Source organism: Jaculus jaculus, chromosome 3 (assembly GCF_020740685.1).
Source record: "Jaculus jaculus isolate mJacJac1 chromosome 3, mJacJac1.mat.Y.cur, whole genome shotgun sequence".
Classification (NCBI taxonomy): Eukaryota; Metazoa; Chordata; class Mammalia; order Rodentia; family Dipodidae; genus Jaculus; species Jaculus jaculus.
In genome coordinates this window covers 133,607,529-133,628,174 of record NC_059104.1, presented here as the reverse complement: position 1 = coordinate 133,628,174, position 20,646 = coordinate 133,607,529, and the positions used below count along the sequence as shown (strand labels likewise).

At 40.4% G+C, this 20,646-nt stretch overlaps 1 protein-coding gene and 2 pseudogenes across 8 annotated transcripts in view; 2 read left to right on the top strand and 1 right to left on the bottom strand.

Moving 5' to 3' along the window:
* Positions 1 to 20,646, top strand: part of Tjp1 (tight junction protein 1) — a 268,814-nt gene that overhangs the window by 128,363 nt on the left and 119,805 nt on the right. The gene's annotated exons all lie outside the window — the stretch shown is intronic.
* Positions 10,738 to 14,135, top strand: LOC101605230 (annotated as a pseudogene).
* Positions 14,189 to 14,391, bottom strand: LOC101611295 (annotated as a pseudogene).

The following is a 20,646-nucleotide window of genomic DNA, read 5'->3' as shown; positions in this document are numbered from 1 at the left end:
TGAACTCCAGATGCATGTACCACCATATGCATCTGGCTCACATGGGCACTGGAGAATCAAACCATAGTCTTTGCAGGCAACTACCTTAACCTCTAAGTCAGCTCTGCAGCCCACAATTTTTTTAAAGTAGCTTATTTCTTAACAATATGTACATGTATATAATATATTTTGATCACATTCTCCCCAATTACTTTCTCTTGGTTCCCTCCCATTTCCCAACTAGTCCCTGTTCTATGTTGATTTCTCTTCCTCTTTGGCTTTTTTGTTTGTTTGTTTGTTTTTTGAGGTAGTGTCTCACTCTAGCTCAGGCGGACCTGGAATTCACTATGCATTCTCAGGGTAGCCTCAAGCTCTCAGCGATCCTTCTACCTCTGCCTCCTGAGTGTGCTGCTCTCTTCCTCTTTGGGACTCACTAGGTTTAACTAGGGCTGCTTGCATGAGCATACTTGGGGGTTTATTTATGACAACATGGGCAGCTAGCTTCTCAGTGGCCATACTACTGAAGACAATCTTTCTTTTCCCCAGCAACCATTAACTGTTAATATCTTCTCATCGAGTGATGCATTTTTTGTTTTGATTTACTTTATTATTTTTTGTTTGTTGCTCTACTTGAGATTGAACATAAGACTCCACACATGCTAGTCAAATGCTATGTGGCAACATTTCCCATTCTTAAAAATCTAACAGTCATTAAACCAGGTGTGGTGGCACACTCCTTTAATCCCAGCACTTGGGAGGCAGAGGTAGGAGAATGGCCATGAGTTCAAGGCCACCCTAAGACTACATAGTGAATTCCAGGTCAACCTGGACTAGTGCAAGACCCTACCTCGAAAAACCAAAAAAAAAAAAAAAAAAAAAGAAAAAGAAAAGCTAATAGTCCACCCCATAGCCACATTAGACTACACTTCCTTTTTTCCCTCCCTTCTTCTTTCCCTCCCTTCCTTCCTTCCTTCCTTCCTTCCTTCCTTCCTTCCTTCCTTCCTTCCTTCCTTCCTTCCTTTCTCTTTTTCTCCCTTTTTCTTTTCTTTGTTTCTTTCACTCTAGATTTTGACCCAGGGTCTTGTGAATGCTAAGCTTACCAGTGAATCCTCTAGATAACCTCAAATGCTGAATACTTCTGGTTCCAGTTGTCCACGAGGATACTAGAGCTCAAAGAGCTTAATGCTGTGTCTGCTAAGATACAAACCGTAGAGTGTTAGAATATGACACCTCACAGAAGCCAGAAGGTTTTGTTGTTCTCATCTTGCTTTTGCCCCTGGGACCTTGTATGAGCCACGTAAACTCTGGTTCCCCTTTTTCTTATTTTTTTTAAATAAAGGACTTGGATTCTGAGACTTCAAAATTCCTTCCAGGCTTGGAAAGTCTCTGAGAACACGCTGGATTTGTAAGATAGCTACTGAAACATTTTGTTGCTGTTTTTGTCCTCTTGTTTTTTTTTAAATTAAAAAAAAAAAAGTATGAGAGAGAAGAGAAAGAGAGAATCAGTGCTCCAGGGCCTCTAGTGACTACAGTAGAACTCCAGACATGTGTGCTACTTTGTGCACATGCATGACCTTGTGTGCATGTGTCACCTTGTATGTCTGGCTTACGTGGGTTCTTGGAAGTTGATCCTGGGTCCTTAGGCTTCGCAGACAAGCATCTTAACCACTAAGTCATTTCTCTAGCCCTGTCCTCTGTTTGAGATAAAGTCTTGCAATATAGCCTGTGGCTGGTCTTGAACTCATGATGCTCCTGCCTTGGCCTCCTGAAATTTTCTTTTTCTCTGAAATTTTATCATTATAGATTATGTACACATCAACTCTTTGTCATTAGAAAATGATTATCAGTTTCAATCAATTGGACAAGTTATTGAACTGAATTTTTTTTTTTTTTTCCATTTTGAGGTAGGGTTTCAGTCTGGCCCAGGCTGACCTGGAATTCACTATGTAGTCTCAGGATAGCTTCAAACTCATGGTGCCTCCTACCTCTGCCTGCTGAGTGGTGGAATTAAAGGCATGACCACCATGCCTGGCAGAACTTAACATTTTTTAATTAATTATTTCTTTCACGTTGTATTCAGTGTATCAAGTGCGTCCATTATGGATTGAATGTTTATGCTTATCTCAATTGGTGCATTGAAATTCTACCCCCAAGGTGACGGTATTTAGAATGCCCTTGAATGATAAGTAGGTTATAAAAACACATCCTATAAGAATGAAATTAGTGCACCTTTGAGAAAGACTTCCTCTGTTCTCAGCCACAGGAAGATGAAACAAGAAGAGGGTCATCTTCAACCCAGGAAGCAGGCTCCAGAACCTGACAATGTCAGCACCCTGATATTATGCTTCCAGCATTCAGAACTGTGGGAAATAAATGACTGTCTGTTGCCTAGCCACCCAGTCTGGTGCTTAGTGATAGCAGCTTGTTGGTCTCTTTCAGAAGCATGTGCTTTATGCAACTAGGCTTGTGACGTGGAAAGGTATCAGTGGGCATCCTGAGCAAGGCTATGGTGATGGCTGGAGGTGCAGACAGGGGAGAACTACATCTGTAGCCATAGGTCCCCCTCATCAGTCCCCCTGACACATAATTGCAAAGGTAGAGTGGAACCTGGCAAGCATGTTGGCCCACACCTTTAATCCCAGCACTCAGGAGGCAGAGGTAGGAGGATTTCTGTGAGTTGGAGGCCAGCCTGGGATTGCAGAGTAAGTTGCAGGTCAGCCTGAGCTATTATGAGACCCTATCTGGAAAAAAAAAAAAGTAAGAATGGAACCCGAGTAGCAAGCAGGTAGCTTTAAATGCACTGAGCTGAAAATAGAGCAACTTCTTCCAGGCCATTTTTCTTGCCCTTTAGAGAATTGTCTCTTGATGCTATGAATAGCACTTGACTGGAAGGCACCCTTCAGAACATTCGTTTCTAAATCCTGAATCACCTCGGTGATTTTTAGATACTATAGTAACAAGGACTTTTTACTCAGATGAAATATCCTGTGTGTATTCAGAATAAAGAACAAGAGGGAGGATAAAAGGAAAAACAAAGCCTTAGACTGTTGGGATAGAGAGACCCCAAATGAAAAGAGGGGGGAAATTGGGCCCACACTTCCCTCCTCCACCCACTGTTAACCATCTTTCCATCTTAGTGAGAAAATATGTGAGAAACCATTTAAAAGGAGGAGAGGGTTATTTTGACTCAGAGTTTCTGAGGCTTCTGGCCATGGTTGCTCAGCCCAGTTGTGGCTTTTGGGCCACTTACAAGGCAAAATATCATACTGAAGTGTGAGGTAGGAAAAACTGCTTGCTCATGCTGTCTGCGGAGCAGAGAGAAAGAGGAAGAGCCAAGGTCTCAAAACCCTTTTCAAGAGCACACTCCTGAGGACCTAATGTCCTCCCATTAGACTCTGCTTCCTAAAGGTCCCACTATTGGCCCCTAGTGCCACAGGCTAGGGACCAAGCCTTTAACTGATGGCCCTTTGAGGGACATTTAAGATCCAAACTATCGGACATCCTCAATGACACCAGTAGTTTCTATTGAGAAGCTACCTCCTGAAACGAGGCTGTGGGTGGAGTCTCCACAGTGATTGACAATCTCCCTGCTACCTTACTTGGGCTACCTTTATTTGTGGGATGGCAAGAACTGTTCTTTTTGCTTAGCATTTCTGGTGGGTGGATTCATGTGGGTAAGAGCCCACAGATTCATTATTTCTGCTGCTTTGGATTCCAGATTTCATTTTTCTGAAGTTTTAAAATTTGGCTTTATTTTTATTTGTTTATCTATTTATTTCACTTCTTTATTTTTTTGTTTATCAAGGTAGAGTCTTACTCTAGCCTTGGCTGACCTGGAATTCACTATGTAGTCTTAGGCTGGCCTTGAATGCACAGTGATCCTCCTACCTCTGCCTCCTGAGTGCTGGGATTAAAGGCGTGTATCACCATGCCCAGATGACTTTATATTATTTCATTCACCAAACTCACCTCCACACTTGCATACTATGGAAAACTTAGAAATTTTCTATAATAGAAAAATATATAATTTCACCTTTCAAAGATAATAAATGTCAATACTTTAATCCTTTCAATCTTTTGTTCAGTATTGCACTAGTTACTTTTCTTGATGTGACCAAATGCCTCACAGAAGCCACTTCAGGGAAGATCTAATTGGACTCATGGGTTGAGCAGGCACTGTCTACCATGACGAGGAAAGCATGGTAGAGCTCATGGTGGCTGGAGCATGAGGCTGAGATTTTCCCATGTTGGTAGACTGGGAAGCAGAGAGCTTGGGTTAGAAGTGGGATTAGGAGTGCGGTCAGCCTACAAACCCTCAAAGCCTATTTCTACCAGCCAAGCCCTACTGTTTCGTAACCTCCCCCAGAGCTACACCAGCTGGAGACCGGACAGTTCACATGCAAATCATGGCATTTATATGGGTTTAAATTATTTTTATGCAGCAATCAATGTGTTAACATGTTGATGTTTCTTATCATACTTGTCCTTGTTATTAAAAATGGCATTTTAAGCTGGGAGTGGTGGTGCACGCCTTTAATCCCAGCATTTAGGAAGCAGAGGTAGGAGGATCGGTGTGAGATCAAGGCCACCCTGAGACTACCTGGTGAATTCCAGGTCAGCCTGAGCTAGAGTGAGACTCTACCTCAAAAAACAAAACAAAACAAAACAAAAAGGCGTTTTAAGGCGGGGGTGGAGCAGGGGGCATGCTGGCACACACCTTTAATCCCAGGAGGCAGAGATGGTAGGCAGAGGTAGGATCACCATGAGTTCGAGGCCAGCTTGAGACTACATAGTGAATTCCAGGTCAGACTAGGCATTTTAATGCTTAAGTAATATCAGTATAGGTAATGTGTAATAAATAGTCATGAATCCTCTGTTGACTCCCCGTCTAAGCAGCTTTTGTTATAAAGAATCCTTTAGTGACCATATCTCATAGGAAAGAACACATCCACATGGCCTCAGTCATTACCTTCTATATACTAGGGCTGCATACTAGGGACTAAGTATATAGTTATTTGATTAATATTCCTATCTGTAGCTGTTTCCATGTGTAAGGTTTCAAAAAGTAGAATTACTAAGTCAGAGAAATGGAATAATCTTTAATATAATAAAATGTGCTCGTTTAAACATTTTTGTGTGGTTAGTAAAAGGAGAAATTCAACAGGGTAGTTTCAGGATGCAGGAGTGGATTTCTGTCTCCAGAAGTAGGATAGCATCTTGGCTTTGGCGAAAGACTAGCACAGTACTGAGCTCTGCTCACTTATACCTGCCCTCTTTGCACATGTTCTGCTTTTCTTGTTTGTCTGTGGAAAGGGCTCCTCTGCTTTTCTTGTTCTTGTGGCAAAAAAATGATGGCGCCCTCCCACCCAGGGCAGATGCCAAGAGACACAATGGAGACATCCCTCTTCTGTTTTAGAAGCTTCTTGTATATGGAATTAAGTAACTTATATACTTACATCCACTTGCTATGCATATCTTTTTTTTTTTTTTTTTTTGCTTTGTTTTCTGAAGCAGTCTCACTCTAGCCCAGACTGACGTAGGAATCACTCTTTAGTTCTAGGCTGGTCTCACAGCAATCTTCCTACCTCAGCCTCCCAACGGTTGGGATTAAAGGTAGGCACCACCATACCCAGGCTCTAATATCTTCTTTGGTCCATATTATATTTATAGTAGATTTCCCTAATCCATAGCTATAGAAATATTTTTCTTTATTTTCTTAGAGTAGTTTCAGATTTGTTAATATTTTTAAGTCTTCAGAGGTACAATATCTGACAAGGATGCCTTCCCCAATTGCCCCACCTTGGGCACCCAAGGGTGAATCTGTTCCCTTTCTCCAGCTCCTGGTGAGTACTCTGGCATTTCTGGCCACTAACATACAGAAGGCTTCATTTCCAGTCTTTGGCTCTGTCTCCATGTTACCTTCTCCTCTTCTATTGCTGACAAATATTCTCTGCCCCACTTGGGCAAGGACATTTATCACCGGATTTAGGGCCCATCAAAATAATCTAGGATGGTCTCCCCACTCACAAACCCTTAACTTAATCTCCAAAGACACTCTTCTCCAGTAAGATCACTTTCACAGGTCCTAAGGATTAGGGCCTATCTTCTTGGGGTCCACTCCATGCACTGTACAGCCCGCTATCTTGCAGTTACCAGTGCATGGACCATGTATCCAGTTACTCATTTTTGAGGGGTGTGTGTGTGTGTGTGTGTGTGCGTGTGTTCTGAGCCATTTCCTTAGAAAACAGCATGGCAGGAGAATGGTCTGTTCATGTTCACAGGCATTACTAATGAGTGGAAGTACTACAGGGTATCCATTTTCTTAAATAGGATTCATGGAAATCTAGTTGTCATATAGTGCAGATGCATTGCTACTGCCTAGATGAGATCTCCCTTAAAAAGACTGCCATGGGCCAGGTACAGTGGCTCAAACCTTTAATCCCAGCACTTGGGAGGCAGAGGTAGGAGGATCACTGTGAGTTCAAGGATACCCTGAGACTACATAATGAATTTCTGGTCAGCCTGGACTAGAGTGAGACCCTACCTTGAAAAAAAAAGCAAAAGTCTGCCTTGGCATGTTACTACCATGGGATGCAGATTGGCATTGTGTAAGTCATTCCTAACAAAGGTTATTCATCCCAGAAAGTTTGGCTTTTGAAAGAAGGAGATACTTTCAGGATCCTGAAAGCAAGCATATTTAAGAACTTGGCAAAATAGCATTTTATAGACTTTTTAGATTATTTTTAGAAAAGAGCTTTATTTTACTTTTGATATGTTGACAAGAAATCCCATGGCATCAGTTGCTCTTATTCAGTTTTTATAGCAAGAACATTGTATTAAGTATAATGTCTGTGGAGAAAGAAATAGAGAAACTTTCAAGAACATACATCTCTTTCTTTGTTTTGTATATATTTTTAATTAAAGTTTTTATTGAGATAATAGCAGTTTCATATGCAGTTGAAGAATCAACCCACAAATACTGTCAGCTTTGGGGAGGGGAAGGCAGGAAGTTTTCTGGAAGCTTAAGGCCAACCTGGTCAAATAGCGAGCTACAAGCCAACAAGGGCCTCATAGTGAGACCCTGTCTCAAAGAATAGTAACAACAAACTAATTATACAGAGATGCTTTCTTCATTTTGCCCATTGTCACCCATTGCTAAGGTTTTACAGGATCATAGTATTCATAGCCGAGATACAGGTGTTGATACAATCCATTGATTATATTCAGTCATACTCAGATTTCTCCATATTTATTTGAATTCATGTGTAGAAGTTTTATACAGTTTTATCACCTGTGCATGTTCTGCAGGTTCTTGGATCTACCACTATAGTCAAGATATTGAATATTTCAATTTTTTATTTATTAATAAATTTTAAATGTTTTATTTTTAATTTGTTTTTTTTTATTTGACAAAGAAAGAGGGAGAGAGACAGAGAAAGAGAGAGAATGAATGGGCACACCAGGGCTTCCAGCCACTGCAAATGAACTCCAGACACATGTGCCCCCTTGCGCATCTGGCTAACATGGGCCCTAGGGGATCAAACCTGGATCCTTTAGCTTTGCAGGCAAATGCCTTAATGGCTAAGCCATCCCTCCAGGCCTATTTATTTATTTAGGAGAGACAGAAACAGAGAATGTGGGGGCCCCAAGTCCTCTTGCTTCTGCAAACAAACTCCAGATACTTGTGCCACTTTTTGAGTCTGGCTTTACATGGGTACTGGGGAATCAAACCCGGGGAATCAAACCCAGGGAATCAGGCTTTGTAAGCAAGTGCCTTTAACTGCTAAGCATCTTCCCAGTCCAAGATACTGAATATTTCTAACCCACTAAAGACTCCCTCAGGTCACCTTTCATAACCACATCCACTTCTGTCCATCTTTTCCTCCCCCCCAAGCAGGTCCACGGTCATTAGCAATGACTGAGTGTCCTTCTTTCTGACGTTACATTTCACATTGTGATATGGATGAATTGAGAAACCAAAACAAGATGGAATTTCGGGAACTGGCTTATTTCTACCTAATTTTGTGACAATTTATCCAAGTTTTGCAGATCTCAATACTTTGTCTCTTTTTATTATTAATAGAAAACAGTCTATTTGGCGATTTACTTGTTGAAGACCACCTGAGCTAATTCCAGTTTTGAGATATTTGAAACCACTTGGAACATTTGTGTACAGTTTTCGTAGGAACCTAAGCCTTCATTTCACTGGGATACATGCCCAGTGGTGCAATTGCTGGCTGTACTAATTGCATGTTTCATTTATAAGAAACTTGGCAAACTTTTTCAGAGTGGCTGGGCTATGTCACATTCCCTAGCCCTGTCCGAGAGAGCCTGCATCTTCACATCCTCTTTGGCCTTGGGTGGTGTCACCAACTAGGTATGTCACTGACATGCAGAAATGTCTCCTTGGGGTTTCATTTGCATTTCTCTGAGGCCTAATGATGCTGAGGGTCTTCTTCTAATTTATTAGCCATACAATAAAGGACATACCTTTTACTCATTTTTAATTTGGACTGCTTGTTTTGTTACTGTTGAGTTTTAAATTTGTTAGTCTAGTCTGTTAAATATGTAATATCAATCTGGGGTTTCTCTTGTCATCCTCCAAGTCTTTCAACAAAATAAAACGTTTTTAATTTTGATTACGTCAAATTGTTCAGTGTTTCCTTTTGTGTATTTTCCAGTTGGGGTACAGTCCACTTAGTTTTTGTCTGTCCCTAGAGATCAAAGGTACTCCCTCTCCCTTCTAGTGGCTTTCTAGTTTCACATGTAACCACTCGATAACCAGGTGTTTTTTTTTTTTTTTTTTTTTTAAAGTAGGATCTCATTGTAGCTCAGGCTGACCTGGAATTCCCTATGTAGTCTCAGGGTGGCTTCAAACTCATGGTGGTCTTCTGTCCTCTGCTTCCCGAGTGCTGGGATTAAAGGCGTGTGCCACCACCCCCGGCAACGCTTAGTTTTGTACAAGGTATGACGTTTACATCTACCAAAATTTGCTCAAGATTCTCCTTATTCCATAGAGTTGCTTGTGTACCTTTGACAAAAGTCAGCTGGGCACATTTTTTTTAGGTTCCCTTCTGGGTTCCATGGATCTTTGTGTGCCTGTGCCATGCAGCCTTTGTGGGAGGAACTGCGTCTATCTTGAAGTCTGGTGGATTGATTCCTTTATTATATTATATTCTCAAATACCATTTTAGCTATTCTAATGCCTTTCTACATAAATGACAATCTTTATATCTATAGATACCTGTAGGGATTTTGATTGACATTTATTCTTTAAATTTTTGATTGAATCTGTAATATTGCCTCCTACTTCACTTAGGAGAACTTTTTTTTTTTTCTTTCCAGGTAGGGTCTCACTCTAGTCCAGGCTGACCTGGAATTTACTGTGTAGTCTCAGGGTGGCCTCAAACACATGATGATCCTCTTACCTCTGCCTCCTGAGTGCTGGGATTCAAAGTATGTGCCATCATGCCTGGCTCAACTTTGGAGAACTTTAAAAAAGTTTCTTTTCTTTTTATTTGTGTCATTTTTGCTAGAAGACTTATAAGTTTGACTTTCTACCCCAAATAACTAGTGCTTTTTTCTTTTTTCTTGATCTTCTAACTTCTAATTTCTGCCCTTAGCTTTAGTACCCCATTCTTGTTGCTTTCATTGGGCTGGCTTTTTATGTAAAAAATAAATAAAAAATTATCTTTTAATGTAAAAATTTGGTACTATAAAGTTTCCTCTCAGCCACTACTATAGTTACATCCCAGTATTTTGTATACTTCAATATGTGTCCATTTTCAGTCAGTCTTATATATTTTATGATTTCCTTTAAAGCTTCCTTTTTGACCTACTGTTTAGTTTGTTGTTGTTATGGTTTTGAGTCCCATCTCATGCAGCTCAGGCTGGCCTGGAATTTGCTGTGTATATAGCAATGGCTGGCCTTGAACTGCTGACCCTCTTGCCTCCACCTCGCTAAGTGCTGGGATTACAAGTGTGTGTCACTGCGTTCCACCAGCCCACTGGCTATCAGTGTTGTTTCACATGTTTAGAGCTTTCCTGGCTATATTTGCTGTTCTTGTCTAATTTGATTTCATCATGGCAGAGAATCCACCTGCAGAATTGCAGTTATTATTTTACTTGGTTGAAGCATGTTTTATCACCCCAAAAATGATCTTTCTTGGTGAAAGTTCTAGGAATGCTTAGGAAAGAAAAGTTGTATTTTGCTGAGGTTGTTCAGTGGTCTGTGCCAATTCGTTCCTATAAAGTTGGCTTGTTCAGTTCTTTTGTAGCCTTGCTGAGTTTCTGTCTAGCAGTTCTTCATTTCTGAAAGGACCTGCATTCCCCAGTGGTGATTGTGGCTTTGATTTGTATCTCCTTTCCAGCTTTATCAACTTTTGCTTCCTGCATTTTGAGGCTCTGGTATTTGGTGCATGCTAACATTTCTATTTTCAGTTCATATTGAGTTTAGCATATTTTAAAATGTTGGAAAATCTAATTCTAGCTATTGTTAGTTACCACTTTATACTGTTTGAAACATTTTATAGTAGTAAAGAGGATGTAAAATACAGACTAACTGGCTTTTTCACCTTCCTACTCTGCATCTGGGAGCTAGAGCCCAGCTAGGAAATTCAGCCTAATAGTGGACCAAGTTCCTCTCCTACCTGAAGGCCCTGGCCCAGGAAAGAGTCCACTGAACTAGTGAAGCCTGGTTTCTGGCATCGTCGGTATGGTACCCAGTCAGGACCCAGAATGTAAGTGCCTGGTACTGCCATGAACTCTGAAGCCATGCGATCACAGCAAAGGACATTTCCAAAGTGGGATCAAGTAAAAAATGAAAAGAATAGGTCATCTTTGAAATCCCTGAAAACTGATAACAGACCAGAAAAATCCAAATATAAGCCACATTAGGGAGAAATATTTTACCTTGACTTTCCTTCTGTCACCATATCTGAAAGCCTACAGAAAGATATAAAGGTTCTGGGAGGGCAAGCAGAAGACTTTCTCAGCAGAAATATCAGGTATCTTATTTCAGATAATAAAAAAAAAAGCACAATTTGTGCAAACACTGTGTTGGGTTTCTCTTGTTCCAAGTCTAGAATCTGCATGTACTATGGAAACTACCTCACTTCATCCCAGCCCTGATGGAAGTTCATTTAAGTCTTGAGACACAGGATGCTTACCAAGGAAGATTATTAGTTGAAAAAGCTGCCAAAGATCATGATCTCGTTCCTGCAAATAGTACATTGTCAAATGTCTTATCATGGGGAGTGAAAATTCTTCACATTGATGTCATTAAATACTACATTGAATGAAAGAAAAAAGAGTTGTATTTACTGAAGAAATCAAATACATGTATAAGAGATGTAGTTGTGGGGAGGTTGGGTTAGAACACAAAAATCAAGAAGAATCAAAACCTTTTTGTAAAGGCTGAAGGTATGAGCCAATTTTATGTGCCATTTTACCTTTGGCTAACCAATATGCCTGTTACAAACTAGTCTACCTAGAAGCTCTGCAGTCCATTGATGTAGATAATCTATCCATCATCCAAAAGCAAACTCAGACTAAATTAAGAATTCATACATATAGCAATAAATATATGTATATATGATATAAATATAATAAGTATATGTGTATGTTCATTGCCAGTTTAAAGCAAAGAAAAAGAGGATGTTGTGAATGTTGCTTAAAGAAATATGAAGATCTGGACACTTACCTTCTAAGTGAACACCAAAATTTTGTACACAGTAACCAGTATCAAATTGATGTTATTATATCTGAGTTAGTTTTTAAAATATTATTTATTTATTTATTTGCAAACAGAGATAGAAGAGACAGAAAGAATGGATATGCCAGGACCTCCAGCTGCTGCAAAGTAATCTAGGTACATGCGCCACTTTGTGCATCTGGCTTTATGTAGGTACTGGGGAATCAAACTTAGGTCCTTGGGCTTTGCAAGCAAATGCCTTTACCACTGAGCTATCACTCCAGAACTAAGTTAGTTTTTATTTCATGGAATATGAAACAGATACATTTAAAAAGAAAAGATTACTTAATAAAATACAGTATAGAAGCCCTTTCTCCTGTTTCCAGGAAAAGTGTTAAAAAAATAAATAAAATACTGAGCTCAAAGAAATGCTAGATTTGCATCCTATTTCCCAAAAGGGCTCCAGGGAAAATTGTGGGCAGGTAATCAATCAAACAGAATATCCTGTATGAAGAAACCCAAGAACCTGAACAGACACTCATGTTTCTTTCAGAACCTATCTCCTGCCCTTCAAAGGAATTGAGAGGACTTGATAGAAGATGATTAGTGAAGGTTCAGTGTTAAAATGCAGCTGAGCATGGCATAAAGCAGAATGTTACACAGCTACCTCCACACAATAGTAAACAGGAATGTAGTCTTGATATTTTTAAACAGAAATTATAAAGGAAAATGAATTAGAAGAACTAAAGGTATGACTGTCAAAGCATGCTACAGACATATGTACCAGTTTAATTTTTGTATTTTATTTAGTTATTTGAAAGAGAGAGAGACATAATGGGCATGCCAGGGCCTCTAGCCACTGCAAATGAACTCCAGATACATGTGCCACCTTTTACATCTGGCTTTACACGGGTGCTAGGGAATTAAATCTCGGCCCTTGGGCTTTGCAGGCAAGTACTTTAACCACTAAGCCATCTCTCCAGCACAAGTTTATTCTTTTAAGGGTAGATAACTGTCAAAGTATGCTACAGACATATGTACAAGTTTCTTATTTTAATACAGATAATCCATCCCAATCAAAATTCAAGTTGGATCCTATACACTTTCCAGCAAGAGATGTTACAGAAAAATACTTTCATCCAATATTTGGTCATGATTCTGTCCTGATGACAATAAACACCTCAAAGGAAATACCTAACCACAAAGGCAAAAGCTACATTTTATAGTCCTCAGGAACCTGATGAATGTGACAAGAATATGGATGACTTACCTTCTGGTAAAATCCATAGGAAAGTGAGAATATTATTAGGATGAAATAAAACAATGTGGAACCAAATGTTGAAATAGATAACAAAATAACCAAATTTCTTATTGTGTAAGAAGACAGCACTTGTAGTTTACCAAAACAGTCTCTATTAGACTTATTTCAGACTAGTGCAGAGAAATCAGAATTTTGGGGTTTCACAAGCTATACTGAAAACAATGGTGTATGTGATATTTTAGATATCTGGGGGAACAAGTTTAAATAATCTGTTGTTCACATTTTTCTTTTCCCCTTCAACTTCTACATTTGTTGGCTTTTGGTCTTTAATCCTCTTTTCAGAAGTAATAAGGATCATATCCTTGAAATTTTTATATGTATTATGATTTTTTGCATGCATTCTTTACAGAACCATATATAAGTATTAGTAAAGGTGATTGCAATTTTATAGGATTTAATAGCTGTTACATATTACAGAATGAACTTATCACTCATTTGAAAAATACAGACAGGCAAATTTTAAAACAAAATTTTCTGCATTGATATTGTAGGAGCTACTATACTAATACTTTATTTTTTCTCATACCCAACTAACTGGTTATGCTTGATTTTTGGTTTATTATATGGTGTTTTATTTTTTTGGTGGTGTTGGATGTCAAACCTATGGCCTCATGCATGACAGATGACAGGCAAATGTGTTGCCATTGAGCATATATACCCCTAGCCCCAGTGGAGCTTTAGTTCTGTAAAACATTTTTTTCATTTACATTATTTTATTTGGAAGTGTTTATACCAGTACAATGAAACTAAACTTTAGAGACAATGCATGTCATTAGCTTAAAGATTTTCAGTTTGTGATAAACAGAGGCGTGGAGATTATTTACATTATGAAACATTTCAGAACATCCGTGGGATGGGCAGCTGCATATAGCGCCATTTCAACAGTGATTGCAGTCTACATACTCTTGAAGCATGTCACCACCTCTAAGACACAGTCCTTGTGATCTAGAATGACTGTGGTGCTTCCATATTCTGGGAGAGAACTTTGTCTTCCGCCTTCATGCTAACTGGCTGAGTCTCTCACATCTTCCTTAGAGAATAATCCCACATCTGCTACTATTGTTTTCAAGACTTTTCCCTGAGATTTTTCTCTTTTTTGTTTTAAGGTTTCACACTTTATTTATGTACAAAGAACTAGCATGATCTTTTACTGGATGGATGGAGCATCTTGGAATAATCCATTTTAGGAAGGTCACTTAGTCCAACTTTATGAATCCCATGTCCTTTGCATACTGGTGGAAACACCGCAGGTCCATGTTCAGCCCGTTCTTCTGAATCAGACCATGGTCGTTCCAGCAGACGCAGCAAGAGTGGGAAGCCCCCCCCCCCCCAATAAAAAGAGTGGGAAGCCCGGGCGGGATTTTCATGGGTGACTCCAGTAGAGCTGCTGGTGACCCATCTTGCCTTCAGAAGTCCAACCAGGAAAAAGGCAATTTTTCTGTTTTGATTCTGTTTATTTATTTCCACTGATACTATATCAAACAACAAAATAAACTTTCTAAGTACTTGTTCTTCTGACTTTTGCTGCAGCAACCTACTGTTTTAGTAGGCTTTGTGGAATAACTAGTAGTTCATTTTCTTCATAAACTCTACACAGGGCACTTTTGCCTTTATGCTTGCCACTTGATGATTTATGTCATACTTATGTCTATGTTTTTTTTTTCTTTTTTAAAGACTTGTTTTTATTTATTTATGAGAGAGAGAGAGGAGAGAGAATGGGCGTACCAGGGCCTCTAGCCACTGCAAACAAACTCTAGACGCATGAGCCACCATGTGCATCTGGCTTATATGGGACCTAGAGAATCAAATCTGGGTCCTTAGGCTTTGCAGGCATGTGCTTTAACTGCTAAGCCATCTCTCCAGCCTTTTTTTTTTCCTTAATAAATATTTTATTTATTTATTTGAGTGAGAGAGAAAATAGAGAGAAATAGAAAATGGGCACACCACAGCCTCTAGCTATTGCAAATGAACTGCAGACACATGCACCACCTTGTGCATCTGGCTTATGTGGGTCCTGGGGAATCAAACCAGGGTCCCTAGGCTTCTCAGGCAAACGCCTTAACCACTAAGCCATTTCCCCAGGCTCTATGATTGTTTTAACTGTACTACTGTATGTCTTTATAGGAAAAGAACTACTGTGTTAGCCTCAAAACTTATCTACAAAATCTCTGATACCCACTCCTGTCAGGAACCAGATCCTAGTTCCCATCTTTTTGGATGTAGGTTGGACTTAGTGACTCACTCCTAACAAACAAAATAATACAGAAATGATAGTGTTTAAGGTAGGTTGGGTCATACACAGCCTTGTTGTTTCCACCTTTCTTTCCCCCTTGGATCAGTTGCTCTGAAATAAGAAATGAGAGCCCTCAAGCAGCCAGGAGTGGTCTGTGATGGGGAATGGAGGCTTCCTACAAACAGAGGTGGCCATCTTGAAAGCAAATTCCAGTGTACAGACAATGTGGCCCCAGTATGTGTCTTCACAGAAACTTCAGGAGAGCCCCTGAGCCACAGCTTCACTCAGCTAAACTTTTTCTGGCTTCCTGGCTGGGTTCCTTACTGCTGCTGTGCCGTAGGCTAGGTAATTTATAAAGGAGAAAGATTTGTTTCTCACAGTTCTGGAGACTGGAAAGTCCAGGACCCAAGGTACCAGCATCTCTAATGGGCTTCTTGCAAAAAGCATCACATAGAGAGATAGAGCAAATATGCTAGCTTGGATCTCTCTCTTCTTACAAAGCCATTAATGCCTTCATGTGCCTCACCCTATGACTTTATCTGATGTTAATTCTCTCTCAAAGTCCATGCCTCCAAATCCCACCATAATTAAGTTTAACCCATCAACTTTAGGAAATACATTTAAACCATATCACTGACCTTTAGAAACCATGTGAAATAATGTTTTAAGCCAATTGTGTGTGTGTGTGTGTGTGTGTGTGTGTGTGTGTAGCAATAGATTAACATGCATATATATTCCACAGTATGTTACTTTGTAATACATGTGAATTAAATATTTACTAATTTCTTTTTTTTTTTTTTAATTTGAATCAGGTTTTTATCATGTTTTCACATGACTTTTTTTCTCTTGGAGCCCAATCCTGTTTTCTTCCTGTTTCACTCTTGACTGGTTCTTTAAGACCACTACAGTTTACCTTAACCTCTTTACAATGTCTGGAACAAGGAAATGAAGTAGTCTCTCTGCTTCTCACTTCCTCTTTGTCCAGGTCTCCCCTGGGTTTCATTCCCTCACAGCTCTGCTATTGGCTCAGCAAATGAGTGGAGGAATTACTGACTTCACTAACTGTGATTTGCCCCATCAGGCGCCGGGGTGGGGGAGGGGAGCTGACCAAGGAACAGCATCTGTGCTGGGCTCAGCTGGGGAGCAGTCAGGAGGGCCTGCGAGGACCTTTGCTGGGGAATGCAGCTAAGGGAAGAGACACCACACCGGCTGGGAGGAAGGGTCTGGTCTGAAGGACCCACTGGCTAGTTTAAATATGAAAGATTTTAATTCTTTTTTTTTTTTAATTATTAAATATCTTGTTTCTTTGGGAGCGCAGAGAGACAGACAGAATGGTCATGCCAGGGTCTGTAGCCATTGCAAATGAACTCCAGATGCCTGTACCACTTTGTACATCTGCTTTTACTGGAGAATTGGACCCGGGGTGGTTCGGCTTGTCAGGCAAGTGCCTTAACCACTAAGCTGTCTCTCCAGCCCAGAGGTTTTAGTTCTGAAGGACAAGAAACAGAAGTAGCTGGGATTGCAGCCCTATGGTGGTAAAGAGAGCGCTTAGCATGCGCAGAGCCCCAAGTTTTATCCTCACCACCACCACCTCCACCTCCACCACAATAAAAAGCAAGCAAAGGTATGGCCAGGTATTTGTAAAAGATCAGCTGAGGTCAATGTGGAGATTGGATTGGAGGGGTTGGGAGGCAAGAAATAAAAAATGAACACTTAGTTGGGCTGAGGAGGTGGTTTAGCCGGTAAAACACTTGTCCCACATGCATGAATCACGGCTTTCTATGTTTTCACATGAAGTTTTTTCTCTTTGAACCCAACCCTGTTTAGATCTCCCGAATCCATATAAAGAGGGACACTACAGTGCTGGCTTCTGTAATCCCACCACATTAGAGCAAGAAGGGAAACCAGAGACAGGAGAGTTGCCTAGTTTACAGGCCAGCTAGCCTGGCTTGCAGTGGTAACAATGTTAGACTGTGCCTCAAGCAAGGTGAAAAGTGAGGACTGGGGCTGGAGAGATGGCTTAGCGGTTAAGCGTTTGCCCATGAAGCCTAAGGACCCCGGTCCGAGGCTTGGTTCCCCAGGTCCCACGTTAGCCAGATGCACAAGGGGGCGCACGCGTCTGGAGTTCGTTTGCAGAGGCTGGAAGCCCTGGCGCGCCCATTCTCTCTCTCTCCCTCTCCCTGTCTTTCTCTGTGTATGTCTCTCTCAAATAAATAAATAAATAAATAAAAATTAAAAAACAAGTGAGGACTGACACCCGAAGTTCTCCTCAGACTCCCACATGTCCACCATGGCACATAAGCAGCCACACTCAAGCACATGAATGTGTATACACACAAACATCACACACACACAAAATTACAAAAAAAATGCAGTCTTAGTAGATTGGATGTCCTGATATATAATTTTAGACAGGAGGCAGTTGGGGCGATGAGAAAACTATTTCATTGCATTGGTAGCTGAGAGGGAGTAGGCTCAGGAAGGTCAGGGAGTGGAGAAGCTGCATGGCCTCCCTGTGAAGGTTGTTATGCCCCTGGCTGTGGGCAGGAGGTGGACCGGGACTGAGCCAGCATTCTCTGTGAAGGATGTCATGCCCCTGGCTATGGGCAAGAGGTGGACAGGGACCGAGGCAGAATTCGGTGCAAGCAAGGAAGGCATCTTAAATCATTAGTTCTTTTTATTATGAACTTTATTGCTTAAATGTGTTTTTAAAACATTTTATTTATCATTTGAAAGAGATAAAGAAAGGCCACCTGAGCAAGTTGCCAGGGCCTCTTGCTACTGCCAATGAACTTCAAATGCATGTGCCATTTGTGCTTCTGCCTTTATGCTAGTAGTGAGTACTGGGGAATCAAACCAAGACAGCCAAGCTTTGCCAGCAAGTGCCTTTAACTGACGAGCCATCTCCCTAGCTCTTAAATGTGTGATTTTAAAACCTTTTTTTTCCATAGAAATTTAATATTTTAATTTATTTCTTAATAGTTTATAGTTCTTTCTTTTTGTTTATTTTTTTATTATTTACTTATTTGAGAGAGACAGAGAAGGAGGGAAAGAGGGAAGAAGGGAGGGAGAGAGAGAGAGAGAGAGAGAGAGAGAATGGCTGCACCAGGGCCTCCAGCCACTGCAAACGAACTCCAGATGCATGTGCCACGTAGTGCATCTGGCTTACATGGGTACTGGGTAATCAAGCCTCAAATGAGGGTCCTTAGTCTTCACAGGCAAGCGCTTAACCACTAAGCCATCTCTCCAACCCAATTTTTTATTTAATATTTTATTTATTTATTTGAAGGAGAGGAAGAGAATGAGAATGGGCATGCCAGGACTTGCTGTAAACGATCTCTAGATACATGTCCTACTTTGTGCATCTGGCTTTATGTGCGTACTGAGGAATTGAACCCAGGCCATCAGACTTTGCAAATAAATGCCTTTCACCACTGAGCAATCTCTCCAGCCATAATTTAAAAAAATTATTTATTTATTTATCTTCAAGCAGAGAGAGATAGAAGAAAAACAGACAGAGAATGGGCATGTCAGGGATTCCAGCCACTGCAAATGGACTTTAGATGTATGAACTAATTTTTGCATCTGTGGGTACTGGGGACTTGATCTCTAGTCGTTAAGCTCTGCAGGCAGGTGCCTTAACCGTTGAACCATCTCTCTGGTCCCCACAATTTTTTGAATGATTGATTTTTGCAGTGCTGGGGATACAGCCCAGGACCTTATAAATGGTAGATGAGCATTCCACCACTGAGCCACATCCTCAGACCTCTCAGTTTTTCTATGTTTCTTCTTGTCATTTCAGCTTACATTGAAATCTCTTTTTAAATATACTAACAGGGGCTGGAGAGATGGCTTAGTGGTTAAGGCATTTGTCTGCAAAGCCTAAGGTCCCAGATTTGATTCTCCAGGTCCCACATAAGCCAGATACACATGGTGGCACATGCATCTGGAGTTTGTTTGCAGTGGCTGGAGACCCTGGCATGATCATTCTCTCTCTCTACTCCCCTGGTGCTACTAAATAAATAAAAATAAAATCTTAAATATACTAATGGGCCTGGGAGGAGTCTTCATTTATTTCCATTAATTATCTCTGGGGCTTCCATTTCTCTCTATTTCCTAGAACCATCAATTAGATCTAGCTGCAAAATATGTCTGTTCTTGGATCTGTTTTTAAGGATTTGATAGTTAAATATGAGTTTACATGTGTATTTATCACATGTTTCTCTTTTTAAAAAATATTTTATTTGTTTATTATTTATTTTACAGTGAGAGAGAGAGAGGCACACACAGAGAGAGTGAGAGAAAGAGAGAGAGAATGGGCACACCAGGGCCTCCAGCCACTGCAAACAAACTCCAGACACATGAGCCACCTTGTGCATCTGGCTTACGTGGGTCCTATGGAATGGAACTAAGGTCCTTTGGCTTTGCAGGCAAGTGCCTTAACTGCTAAGCCATATTTCCAGCCCACATGTTTCTTTTTTTCTTTTGATCACATACCCTCCTGTTACCCTCTCTTGTCCTCCCTAACCCCTCTCCCCTTCCACCGAACCTCTTCTTCCCAACTAGTCCTTCTTTGATGTATTTTTTCTTACCCTTTTCTACCATCCATGATGGAATATTAAGGAAACCAATACTGTACAGGTCTTGTGTAGTTAATGATACTTGCTGTGAGATCATGAATTCTGTGACTACTTCATGTCCTGAAGATAGCGTTCCCAAACATTCCTCCTTACCACCAATCCTCTGGCTCTTACAGTCTTTCTACCCGCTCTTCTGCAGTGTTCCCTGAGTCTTGAAGGGGCTGATTCATTTAGCTATTTTATTTAGCACTGAGCATTCAACAATGACTTATTCTCAGCACCTAGATGAATCTGTATTCTCCCCAGTAGTCACTGACAATTATAAAAAGAAGCTTCTCTGACCAAAGGCAAGAGTAGTACTAATCTATGGGAATAAATGAAAATATTAAAATATATAAATATATATATATATATATACACACACACATATATATGTATGTATGTGTGTATGTATGTATGTATGTATGTATGTATGTATATACACACATACACACACAGAAGGCGATTTGATGGGTATAACATATGTATTTAGCCAAATAACAGTAGTAGCTTTCTCCCATAGAGCCTATGATCTTCCTAGCCATAGACTTTTGACTAGGTTTTCAGTAATAGGCCTGAATTCCCTCCCATGGGGTGGGCCTGATAGCTGGGAAATGTATGATTAGCTCCTAGGGAGAGTCTAGGAGAGAGGAAGAGTCACAGCCTGGACAGCATTGTCTCTTTGTCCTGTGTATTTATACTTATTTTTTTTATATCTAGTGTCATCTTAGTGAGATTTAGCAGCAGAGATAAATATACATGTAAACTCCTGTTTAACTATCAAATCATTAAAAACAGATTT